The sequence below is a fragment of the Syngnathus typhle genome, linkage group LG5, assembly GCF_033458585.1.
Source record: "Syngnathus typhle isolate RoL2023-S1 ecotype Sweden linkage group LG5, RoL_Styp_1.0, whole genome shotgun sequence".
Taxonomy (NCBI): Eukaryota; Metazoa; Chordata; class Actinopteri; order Syngnathiformes; family Syngnathidae; genus Syngnathus; species Syngnathus typhle.
Genome location: NC_083742.1, coordinates 3,395,878 through 3,409,756, shown reverse-complemented (window position 1 = coordinate 3,409,756; position 13,879 = coordinate 3,395,878). Strand labels below are relative to the sequence as shown.

Below are 13,879 nucleotides of genomic sequence, written 5' to 3'. Positions count from 1 at the left end.
GGTGTGAATGTTGATTGTGATGCAGGTGGTCCCGTTGTGTGGTCTTACCGTTCAAACCTGCAGTAAAACCTGTTTAGCTGGTTTGCAAGCCTTGGGTTCTTCATAGGTCTCTTGAAGCCCGTGATGCTCTGCAGGCTTTTCCACACTGATGAGGGATCAGGATTGGCAGAGAGGTCTCTCTAAGCTCTGCCCATAGCTCCTCTTAGCTTTCCGGATCTCTCGGGTCAGTGTGTTCCTGGCCTGCCTGAAAAAGTCTCGGCCCCCACTCCTGTAGCCTCCTCCTTGGCTTTGCGCGGCATCCTGAGGTTTGGTGTAAACCACGGTTTGCTGTTGTACATGCAGAAGGTCTTAGTATGCATGCACAAGTCCTCACCAAAAGCTGATGTATGATGTCACAGTGTCAGTGAGTTCATGCAGGTCTGAAGTTGCAGCTTCAAAAACACCCCAATCCGTGCAGTCAAAGCAGGCTTGGAAGTCCTGCTTTGACTCCACTGTCCATTTGCTCACAGTCCTCACCACAGGCTTAGAAGTTTTTAATTGCCGCTTGTAGGCTGGGATACTGAGCTGGTTTACTATAGTTCCCCAGTAGATGGGGAAGCGGCCGCCCGCGCATTTACTCCCGGAAGCCTTGTCAGAAAGCTTGGTGCACGCTCACAAGTGAGTGTACGTACTAAGTAGTACGGACCCGGCGCATTCCGTGCTCTATTTCCATCAGTGCTGAATTTTGAGTGTGGGCTGTGACGTCCGCATTCTCGTAATTCGCGCGCTGAGCTTTCAGATAGTTTTACGGTAATGCCACCCACAAACCTTCCCCTGGAATCTTTCCATTAAAATGAGTCTCCCGAGGAAAAGAAAAGTGGACCCTGAGTGACAAATGTTAAAAAAAAGTGGACAATTTGGCTCAACCTACGTGTGTGAGCAGACGTTCAGCCACATGAACGTCAACAAAGCCCGTCACGGAGGTTAACGGACCGACACCTCAGCTCTATCCTAAGAATTACCACAACAAATTTTACTCCAGACCATGATGCACTAGCAAAAAACGGAGACCAACAATACTATTGATTTATATAGTACTTTATTTAGATGTATTCTTTCACTGATTCGTCAAGATGATGTATTTGGTCAGAATGTTTCCCGTTTGATGTGATTTCGCCTCATTAGATGAATATATTTCATAAATCTGACCTGCAGGCACTGAAATGATGGAAACTATTATTCATAGTACCGTTTTTTTCCGTGTATAGTGCGCCCCCATGTATAGTACGCACCCCTAAAAATGGCATGCTGATGCTGGAAAAAAGCTTGTACCCATGTATAATACGCACCCAATTTTTATGAATTTTTTTTAAAAAAAAATTTAATTTTTTTTTTTTTTTTTTTTTTTTAAGTCCCAATGATCATCACACACGCAGGGAGGCAATGGGTCCCATTTTTATAGTCTTTGGTATGGTCTTAACTAGGCTGGATGTAATTTTTTTTGTTGGCGTTGATTTCTCCGACTGCCCATAAACGCACCACCGCGCTCCGTGCGCATGGAGCGTGTTTGAAGTGAACAGCAGAGAAGAAAGGAACAAGGCAAAGTGTTGTGAAATAAAATATTACCTGTAATACGGATTTAGGTAGAGAACTGAACTCTCGCTCTTTATATAGCTGACGTGTCTTGCTCATCCGTTCTGCGCATCTGTAATGGCGGCCTCCGTATGATATCCGGTTTGCGTGTATGCGAGAGCGAGAGAGAAAGCGTGCGAGAGAACGCTCAACCGTAGCGCGCCGCCGACCGCCCAACTGCACCGGGCTGGTCGATTAGTGTGACAGAGCCGTCGCTGAAATTTAGAAGATATTTTTAAAGTCCTGATGTACTTTCTAAAATTTAAGTGGACCTCAGTGCGCACTGCGCAGGGAGCTTAATTTGGTGCAGCGCGCCGGGCGCTCACTGTCGCATTGCTTAAAGAGCGCCTTTGTGTTTTAGGATGAACAGCAGAGACGAAAGGAACAAGGCAAAGTGTTGTGAAATAAAATATTACCTGTAATACGCATTTTGTTATTTGCTGATTGAAACTGCTAATTAAACTGTGAATTGAAACTAATAGGAAGAAAACAACTCTCGCTCTTTATATAGCTGACGTGTCTTGCGCATCCGTTCTGTGCATTTTATTTCACAACACTTTGCCTTTCTTCTCTGCTGTTCACTTCAAACACGCTCCATGCGACCGCAATGCTCTCGTATCAGACGCTTGCTCGATCACCTGCTCGTTTGCTGTCCCGACGTGCGCGCACGAAGCGCGGTGGTGCGTTTACGGGCAGTCGGAGAAATCAACGCCAACAAAAAAAATTACATCCAGCCTAGTTAAGACCATACCAAAGACTATAAAAATGGGACCCATTGCCTCCCTGCATGCGTGACGATCATTGGGACTTAAAAAAAAAAAAAAGAAAAAAATTAAAAAAAAAAAATTTTTTTTTTTTTTTATTTTTTGTACCCATGTATAATGCGCACCCCAGATTTTAGGACAATAAATTAGTAAAATTTTGCGCACTATACACGGAAAAAAACGGTAACAGGTTCGTATTTAATGAGAATCACTGATGAATAAATGCATTTGTTTTCAAAATGCTTTTTTTGAATATCCATGCTTTACTACCTACTAAAAGTAAAACCTTTTATGCAATAACCTTTACATGTCATTTCTATTACTTCACACCAGGGCTGTGGACTCGGTTCGGCCTCGGGGACTCGGACTCAGTCGGACTCGGTCATTTTTGCCGGACTCGGTGCTGATTTTGACCGAGTCCACCGAGTCCGACAATAAAAAAGAGGCAAGACGCAGCCAGAGAGTGTCAGGTTACAGTCAGCGCGGTAGGAGTTGGAAGAAGCAGTAAAAAGTCCACCAAACTCGTCGTAATGACCCGTGATATATGTTATATCCTTACTATTTTCCATGTTCTTAGATAGCAAGAATAGGGCGGACAACGACGTGAATGATAACTGCTTTATTCCTTACTCACAGTGCGTTTACAGGGCGTACCACAACAACACAGAATGCCCATCCCACTTCCGGGGTTTTTCTACTACGGAATTTGAGTTAGCCCAAAATACACATCTTTTCCCCTCTTGAAATGAACGTGCTATATGCATGAACAACATAGACTTATGCACCTATAACTTGACATCTTCAAGATCTATCAATAACTACCATTAAACAATTATCATATATGGTCCAGACAATTATGACAATAATATTCCCATGAAACCTTAACTTTGGGTGAGGGTGGACTACCTCGAATTATACTGAATTATAGCGGAAAACCGATGTCGTACGCCGTCGTACGGCGTCAGCACTATGGTGTTTTCAATAAAAACATGAAGAACTCACATTTGCGTCAGTCAATTTTAATTTTTATAAAGGATTATTCTCATTTGATGTCTTTAAATTCATCCGCGTTCTGCCATTGAAGCGGGGTGCATTCAAAGACCAGTCGTACAGACGGAAACGTTTTGTGATCAAATCTTTCATAACGAGAATGATTTGAGTGAATTGATTTGAATGAATAATCGGGAAGAAATTTCAGTTCTGAAGGCTCCTTTTGTCCCAAGCAAAGTGACAGATGGTGGGGAGGGGGAATAAAAATTGTAAAATCAATTCACTCAAATCATTCTCCTTATGAAAGATTTGATCACAAAACGTGTGTGGCTTTTTCTTAAATGAACACGTTTGACATTGCTATTGTGTCAGCTTTTAATTATATTGCGCTGTCATGTTAAAGCAAATTACCGTTTTTTTCTATGTATAATGCGCAAAATGTAACTAATTTATTGTCCTAAAATCTGGGGTGCGCATTATACATGGGTACAAAAAAATTTAATTTTTTTTTTTTTTTTTTTTTTTTAAATCCGGATATCATACGGAGGCCGCCATTACAGATGCGCTTTCTTCTCTGCTGTTCACTTCAAACACGCTCCATACGAACACAATGCTCTCGTATCAGACGCTTGCTAGATCACCTGCTCGTTTGCTGTCACAATGTACCCTACACAAATCCGAAACATTTCTTCGCTATTGAGTATGCTAGCGCATGCGCAGTGATACTGACCGGCAGAATAACATCCGGTTGTTCCCAAAGATGATCTTTTTTCTGAAATAATTTTACGTTCACGGACTTAAGTAGGAATCAAAATTTGGGTGCGTATTATACATGGGTACAGGCTTTTTTCCAGCATCAACATGCCATTTTTAGGGTGCGTATTATATATGGGGGCACATTATACATGGAAAAAAACAGTAATAAATGCAACAATATTAATTTGCTTTGAAAATACCTGAGTAATAAAATAAAATGGATGGATGGATGAATGATGATCACAATTAAGTATAAAGTCTCCTGGATAATTGGTTCCAAAACCACCCCGCGATAAGTGAAATCCGCGAAGGAGGGTCAACTTCTCATCTGTACATTTTTTGTGTCAATAAATGTACTGTATTTTTTTGACTATAAATTGCGGGTTTTTTCATAGTTTGGGATGGGGGAGGGGGCCGACTTATACTGAGGAGTAATTTATATGTGAATATTTTCAAAAATGTTCAAAATTTAAAAAAAACAACGTGAAACCACAATAAACAAACCGCGATGTAGCAAGGGATTACTGTAATTTGATTTCAAGTGACGCCCGGTCCTACTCTACGGAGTTCTTTTTCTCCTCCGTGGATGAAAGTCGGGGGCCGGCGCTCGGCCGGGTGGCTGTCTGGGGACGGTGGATGGGGCTCGGACATGGCTTTTACGCACGCCCGCTCCTACTCTACGGAGCTCTCTTTTACCTCCGTGGATGGAAGTCGGGGGCTGGCGCTCGGCCGCGTGGCTGTCCGGGGACGGTGGATGGGGCTCGGACATGGCTTTTACGCATGCCCGGTCCTATTCTATGGAGCTCTCTTCCACCTCCGTGGCTGGAAGTGCCACCTCCGGGGATGGAAGTCCACGCCGCCACACGCCTGGAAGTCCACGCTGGTGCTTTGGGCCGTGTGGCGGTGAACTATTTATGTCATAAATATTTGATTTATTTCGTGTCGCAATTTGTATATGTTTTTATCGTTAAAGTTCAGTAGTTGTTGGTTCGTTGAACTCTTGTTTTGTTAAATAAAGAGCAGTTTACCAAACCCACGTCTTTCCTTGTACTTTGTTAACGCTACAATATAGTTATATACTAGATCTGTGGAATAACAACAAGGCTGACGTCAGGGCGCACGGGCGTCGTTGTTGTCAAAGGACGAGGAATTTGCTCGATGGATTTAATGATTTGGAGTGACACAGATGGTTTGATGTTATTGCTTATATAATAGTTATCCATCCATCCATTTTCTGAACCGCTCAGTCCCCACGGGGGTCGCGGGCGTAGGCGGGGAACACCCTGAACCGGTTGCCAGCCAATCGCAGGACAAACAACCATTTGCACTCGCACTCATACCTAGGGACAATTTGGAGTCTTCAATCGGCCTACCAAGCATGTTTTTGGGATGTGGGAGGAAACCGGAGTGCCCGGCGAAAACCCACGCGGACTCGGGGAGAACATGTATATAATACCGTTTTTTTCCGTGTATAATGCGCAAAATTTAACTAATTTATTGTCCTAAAATCTGGGGTGCGCATTATACATGGGTACAAAAAAAATGTTTGTTTTTTATTTTTTTTTTTATTTTTTTTTTTTAATTTTTTTTATTTTTTTATTTTTTTATTTTTTTTTAAGAAAGTCATGGTACAACAAAACCAACAACAGGACTGACCGACAAAGTCGTGGAACAAAAAGACAGGGTGACATTACCGAAGACAGGAACAGAAACCAAACAGACATCATGACAGTAACACATGCAATTTATTCCTCTTCAACGTCTCTCCCATACAGAGCCGCCTTTTTCACATCCGCATGCCTTTTTCACATGTGCGCACGGAGCGCGGTGGTGCCTTCACGGGCAGTCGGAGAAATCAACGCCAACAAAAAAAATACATCCAGCCTATTTAAGACCATACCAAAGACTATAAAAATGGGACCCATTGCCTCCCTGCGTGCGTGACGATCATTGGGACTTAAAAAAAAAGAAAAGAAAAAAAAAAATTAACATTTTTTTTTAAAAAAATTGGGTGCGCATTATACATGGGTACAGGCTTTTTTCCAGCATCAACATGCCATTTTTAGGGTGCGTATTATACACGGGGGCGCATTATACACGGAAAAAAACGGTAGTTATTTTGTGACACAGATGGTTTGATAATATTATTTTTTATATAATAGTTATGTGATATATAATTTATACAGTGCGTTGCGAAAGTATTCGGCCCCCTTGAACCCTTCAAAATTTCGCGACATTTCAGGCTTCAAACATAAAGATATAAAAGTTAAAAAATTTTGTCAAGAATCAATAACTTTCTTTAAGTTGAAATCCTTAAACAAGGCAACCGTCTCTTTACAAACTAACCTTTAGGACAATGTAGTATTGCTCCAAATGTTCGTTAAATTTCCTTTAGAGGTCCGTTTGCGCGTGTTAGCACGATCGCGAATTAGCATCTTTCCGCTAACCTGTTAGCCTGCCCAGTACTTCTTCTTTGCTAACCCTAACCCTAACCCTAACCCTAACCCAATAAAAACCGTAGTTTGGACAACCCTGGTATATACAGTATATACATACAGTGCCTTGCGAAGGTATTCGGCCCCCTTGAACCTTTCAACATTTTTGCCACATTTCAGGCTTCAAACATAAAGATATAAAATTGTAATTTTTTGTCAAGAATCAACAAGTGGGACGCAATCGTGAAGTGGAACAGAATTTATTGGATAGTTTAAACTTTTTTAAGAAATAAAAAACTGAAAAGTGGGGCGTGCAATATTATTCAGCCCCCTTGGGCTAATACTTTGTAGCGCCACCTTTTGCTGCAATTACAGCTGCAAGTCGCTTGGGGTATGTCTCTATCAGTTTTGCACATCGAGAGACTGGAATTCTTGCCCATCCTTCCTTGCAAAACAGCTCAAGCTCAGTGAGGTTGGATGGAGAGCGTTTGTGAACAGCAGTCTTCAGCTCTTTCCACAGATTCTCAATTGGATTCAGGTCTGGACTTTGACTTGGCCATTCTAACACCTGGATACATCTATTTGTGAACCATTCCATTGTAGATTTGGCTTTATCTTTTGGATCATTGTCCTGTTGGAAGATAAATCTCTGTCCCAGTCTCAGGTCTTTTGCAGACTCCAACAGGTTTTCTTCCAGAATGGTCCTGTATTTGGCTCCATCCATCTTCCCATCAATTTTAGCCATCTTCCCTGTCCCTGCTGAAGAAAAGCAGGCCCAAACCATGATCGTGCCACCATCATGTTTGACAGTGGGGATGGTGTGTTCAGGGTGATGAGCTGTGTTGCTTTTACGCCAAACATATCGTTTTGCATTGTGGCCAAAATGTTCGATTTTGGTTTCATCTGACCAGAGCACCTTCTCCCACATGTTTGGTGTGTCTCGCAGGTGGCTTGTGGCAAACTTTAAACAAGACTTTTTATGGATATCTTTGAGAAATGGCTTTCTTCTTGCCACTCTTCCATAAAGGCCAGATTTGTGCAGTGCACGACTGATTGTTGTCCTATGGACAGACTCTCCCACCTCAGCTGTAGTTATCTGCAGTTCATCCAGAGTGATCATGGGCCTCTTGGCTGCATCTCTGATCAGTCTTCTCCTTGTTTGAGATGAAAGTTTGGAGGGACGGCCGGGTCTTGGTAGATTTGCAGTGGTCTGATACTCCTTCCATTTCAATATAATTGCTTGCACAGTGCTCCTTGAGATGTTTAAAGCTTGGGAATTTTTTTTGTATCCAAATCCGGCTTTAAACTTCTCCACAACAGTATCTCGGACCTGCCTGGTGTGTTACTTTGTCTTCATGGTTCTCGCTGCGCTTTAAACAGAACCCTGAGACTATCAAAGAGCAGGTGCATTTATACGGAGACTTGATTACACACAGGTGCATTCTTTTTATCATCATCAGTCATTTAGGACAACATTGGATCATTCAAAGATCCTCACTGAACTTCTGGAGTGAGTTTGCTGCACTGAAAGTAAAGGGGCCGAATAATATTGCACGCCCCACTTTTCAGTTTTTTATTTGTTAAAAAAAGTCTAAATTATCCAATCAATTTCGTTCCACTTCACGATTGTGTCCCACTTGTTGATTCTTGACAAAAAAATACTATTTTATATCTTTATGTTTGAAGCCTGAAATGTGGCGAAATGTTGAAAGGTTCAAGGGGGCCGAATACTTTCGCGAGGCACTGTATATCGTTATATGGACCTGTGGAATATTTTGAAGTGCAACCGCCGTCAGCCGCACGCACCTGGCCGGCATTGTTGACATAAAGGACGATCGATGGATTTAATGAATTGGAGTGACACAGATGATTTTATAAACGTGTTATTTATGTAATAGCTATTTGAATAACTCTGAATGTTACGTCCGGCCCGTCAGTTCTTCGTTTGTGTTTATGTCACGTTAGCATACCTATCGTTTAGCCTGTTGTTGCTCGTTCATGTCTGTTCTTGGTGTTGGATTTTGTCCAATAAATTTCCCCCAAAATGCGACTTATACTCCGGAGCGACTTATATATGTTTTTTCTTCACATTATTGTGCATTTTAAGGCTAATGCGACCTATATTCCGGAGCGACTTTTAGTCAAACAAAAAACACAAAGGTACATTTTTACTTTTACAAGCGAGTTTTACATGTGAGTAACATGATGTTACATGTAATTCTTATGGTATTGTTAAAGAATAAATCTTCAATTATAGATAGATAGATAGATAGATAGATAGATAGATAGATAGATAGATAGATAGATAGATAGATAGATAGATAGATAGATAGATAGATAGATAGATACAAAAAATTAACAGTTTTCATCAAAAGGAAAAACTCCAGAATTGATTGTGCCATTTTAATGTATTATATTCACCTTGGCAGCCCAGCGAGCAGGAATTTTTTTTTTTAAAAACTGTTGAAATTGAGTGATGAAATTAATGGTTTTTGGGTTGCTATACTGCCAAAATCCAGGAGTCTGTGGCCCCTGTCCCCCATTAGGGGGGCCTGCGGCCTCTGGCCCCCAGAGCCAAGCTACTTTTCAGTGTTTTATTTCATTTGTGGTTCACATATCTGCACAGTGCCAAAACCACCAGTAAATGGTGTACTGACCATGGCATTACTGTCTGCCAATTCCCCTGACCTGAACCCCATAGAGAATTTGTGGGGTGTTATGAAGAAGAAGCTGAAAGACACCAGACCCAACAATGCAAATGACCTAAAGGCTGCTATTGAAGCATCCTGGGCATCCATAACACCTCAGCAATGCCACAGGCTGATTGCCTCCATGCCACGCCGAATTGATGCAGTAATCCGTGCAAAAGGATTCCCAACCAAGTTCTGTGTATTAATGGACATTGTCAAATGTTTGATTTTGTTTTACTGTTATAAATCTTTTTTTTACTTGGTCTGAGGAAATATTAAAATATTTTGAGATCGGATTTTTGACTTTTCTTCAGCTTTAAGCCATAATCGGCAATATTAAAATAATAAAAGGCTTGCAATATTTCCGTTGATTTGTAATGAGTCCAGAATGTATGACATTTTTGTTTTTTTAATTGCATTTGAGAAAATAAAGAACTTTATCACAATGTTCTAATTTTCTGAGACAGTCCTGAAAACTACATATCAAATAGCTATAATATAAACAACAATTTTATCAAACCATCTGTGCCACTCCAAATCATTAAATCCATCGATCGAATTCTTTGTCCTTTATGTAAACGCTGGGTGTGCGGCGTGCTGCTGACGTCGTCAGTTGCAGTACAAATTACAGTAATTCCTCGCTACATTGCGGTTCGTGTATCGCGGTTTCACTACATCGCGGATTTCTTTTCCCAAATTTAAAAAAAAATAAAATTCAAAATAAAACTTTTAAATTGAGGAATTATTGCACGAATGTTGCCCACACGTCAGCAGAAGGCAGGGAGTGCCCACACAATTGCAGTGCGTAATAGGATTTCTAAAAACACATTTAAGAGTGTTATACCTTGTTATAGAAAAATCGTTATAATAATAAATGCTGTTCTAAAAACATATTTACAGTACCGTTTTTTTCCGTGTATAGTGCACCCCCATGTATAATACGCACCCTAAAAATGGCATGCTGATGCTGGAAAAAAGCCTGTACTCATGTATAATACGCACCCAATTTTTATGAATTTTTAAAAAATTTTTTTTTTTTTTTTAAGTCCCAATGATCGTCACACACGCAGGGAGGCAATGGGTCCCATTTTTATAGTCTTTGGTATGGTCTTAACTAGGCTGGATGTAATTTTTTTTGTTGGCGTTGATTTCTCCGATTGCCCATAAACGCACCACCGCGCTCCGTGCGCGCACGGGAAAGACGCGTGCGGACGTGAAAAAGGCGGCTCTGTATGGGAGAGACGTTGAAGAGGAATAAAAACACCCTTGGAAACCAAAACTTGCCCCTCGTCGTGACTCGGAGCCGCAACAAATGTTTCGGATTTGTGTAGGGTACATTGTGACAGACAGCAAACGAGCAGGTGATCGAGCAAGCGTCTGATACGAGAGCATTGCGGTCGCATGGAGCGAGTTTGAAGTGAACAGCAGAGAAGAAAGGAACAAGGCAAAGTGTTGTGAAATAAAATATTACCTGTAATACGGATTTAGGTAGAGAACTGAACTCTCGCTCTTTATATAGCTGACGTGTCTTGCGCATCTGTAATGGCGGCCTCCGTATAATATCCGGTTTGCGTGTGTGCGCGTGTGCGTGGGTGCGCGTGTGTGCGAGAGCGAGAGAGAGAGCGCGAGAGAGAACTTCAAACACGCTCCATGCGACCGCAATGCTCTCGTATCAGACGCTTGCTCGATCACCTGCTCGTTTGCTGTCTGTACCCTACACAAATCCGAAACATTTGTTGCGGCTCCCGAGTCACGACGAGGGGCAAGTTTTGGTTTCCAAGGGTGTTTTTATTCCTCTTCAACGTCTCTCCCATACAGAGCCGCCTTTTTCCCGTGCGCGCACGGAGCGCGGTGGTGCGTTTATGGGCAGTCGGAGAAATCAACGCCAACAAAAACAATTACATCCAGCCTAGTTAAGACCATACCAAAGACTATAAAAATGGGACCCATTGCCTCCCTGCGTGTGTGACGATCATTGGGACTTAAAAAAAAAAAAAAAAAAAAAATTAAAATTTTTCTTGTACCCATGTATAATGCGCACCCCAGATTTTAGGACAATAAATTAGTTAAATTTTGCGCACTATACACGGAAAAAAACGGTATGTGTTAAAAATTCTCCATGTTATTTATGTTATTCAGCCGTGCTTTGATTTGAGGTAGGGTGCTTTATTTTGAAGGCCGTTTTCAGCCAATACCATTTCAAATCATTAAATCTCCTGACTCCGGATGTCAGTGAATGGACCTCATTATCAGTGAGGCTCCAATTATTCCACAGCCATAGTGCGCCCTCATGGGGTTTAAAGTCAAAACCCATTCAAGATTCAAGAGTTTTTTGTTCGCCATGTTTGAGCATGCCAAACAAGGAATTTGACTTCGGTAAATCACACCCTCTGTTCAACATGTGAAGTGATCAACTATACTAGTAAGTAATGTGTTAATAAACAAGTAAAAATTTGGGAATAATTTCACATATAAGTCGCTCCTGAGTATAAGTCACCCCCCCACCCAAACTATGAAATAAACCGCGATTTGTACTCCGAAAAATACGGCAAGAGCATGTTATTATTAGAACATTAAATAATAGTTTCAGAAATGTAAATAATACAATAATAGTATATATTACATACAGAAAATATTGTATAAATATTGAAAATATAAATATTATACGCGTGTGTGTGTGGGTGCGTGTGTAATATGTAGATGTAACGTTCTCTTGTTAACCTTGGTTAAACAGGGACCTCTAGTGGTCACAAGGTAGCATAGCAGCGCTATGTGCGTTTTGTAGATGTATATGGAGATGTAGCTTAAGTATACATAACTATAAAATATACATAATTTTATTATTATAACAACTTTTTATAACAAGGTACAATACTGTAAATATGTTTTCAGAAGTCTTATAACAACCTATTTTATGACAAAGTACAGCACTGCACATGTTTTTAGAACTCTCATTATAACAACTTTTTTTTGGCAGAAAAAAAATCCGCGATACAGTGAAACCGCAATAAACAAACCGCGAAGTAGCGAGGGTTCACTGCATTTGAATTAAAGGTACGGTGGTACCTCTATTTAAAAAAGGCCTATACTTACAAACTTTTTGAGATACGAACACCTTCTGTATACTGACAAAAGATTTCTGAAACACTCGTCCCTGAACAAACACACAAATGTTGGAACACTGCTGTAAAAATTTAATTTGACCAGGCACTTCTTTGAGATTCTGATCTTGGGGGACTGCAATGATTTGTGTGGATTGATGCCTCCAACAACGTAACATTTTGATCCCTCGACTTCGGCATCATTGAGTTGTTTGGACTACAAAAGTCTTTCCGAATAATAAAGATGGCGGACTTTCAAAACCGTTTGGCAACACTTATTACCTTGTTTGGTTTGTCCCGCCCCAATGGATGTGATGTAATAACCTAAAAACCTAAATTTTTATCAAAAGTCGACAGTGCGCCTTATAGTCCGGTGCGCCTTATATATGGATCAAGTGATGAATTTGTTGATCCATACTGGTTGTACACAGTGCTCTGCCAAAATGTTTTAGTACGTTTTAGTACGACTAGTAAATTACAAGGTCGCATCGCTTCCCAACATTACGGTAACTGTAGTCAGGGGGCGTCACCGAATAGCTGTTGTACCCGCGAGGCTATTTCATTTCAAAATAGGCTACTCCGTTAATGTTTCGAGTAAATCTACGGATCGATATGGAAGGGAAACATAGGTAAGTAGTACCAATGCGTTAGATCGAACTTTAGTCAGTTCTGATCATTTTATAGGAGATCGTTTGAGAAACGCGATTGTTTACACTTTGCTGAGGCTCATGGGAGATTGCGAGCTGAGGCTCATAGGAAATTGCGGATGGCTAATGCTATAACGATAGCTGCTATACGCGCGAGGCTATTTCATGTCAAAATAGGCTGCTCTGTTAATGTTTCGAGTAAATCTACGGATCGATATGGAAGGGAAACATAGGTAAGTAGTACCAATGCGTTAGATCAAACTTTAGTCAGTTCTGATCATTTTATAGGAGATTGTTTGAGAAACGCGATTGTTTACAGAGGGCTCGTTTGTTATTGGCTAGTGCAGTGCTTCTCAATTATTTTCTGTTACGCCCCCCCCAGCAAGAAGAAAACTATTCGCGCCCCCCCTCTCCACCGTGACTATCCTAACTTGTCTTGTAAGTCGTAAAATGTTGCACTGTCGCAAACGTGACAGAAGTAACAATGAGAGCGCCACTGCCCCCTGCTGTAGTAAAGGCGCAATTACACTTCATTCTAGTACTGCCAAAAAAAAAGCCTGTTCCCCAGGGTCACACGCGCCCCCCCAGGTATAGCACTGCCAAGGGGGGCGCGCCCCACTATTTGAGAAGCACTGGGCTAGTGGGCAACCCTAGTCAAAACGCAGATCATAAAAGTATCTCTGCAGCACCTGGAGGGATATATTACACTTTTCTACACTCTTGGAGACTCTAAATACACAAGGAAATGAATTTTAAAGCAAAAAAGGTGAATTTTCCATGATATTTCTCCTTTAAGTTGGATGGTAACACAGGGGTTCACTATATTCACCTTAAAGGGTACTTTTACACTGTTAATTTGTAAATGGGCAAATTAACGAAATTAGC

The 13,879-nt window shown here is 41.2% G+C and overlaps 1 protein-coding gene across 19 annotated transcripts in view; it reads left to right on the top strand.

The window, feature by feature from the left end:
• ehmt1a (euchromatic histone-lysine N-methyltransferase 1a) overlaps positions 1 to 13,879 on the top strand; it is a 182,477-nt gene that overhangs the window by 139,921 nt on the left and 28,677 nt on the right. The window lies entirely within an intron of this gene.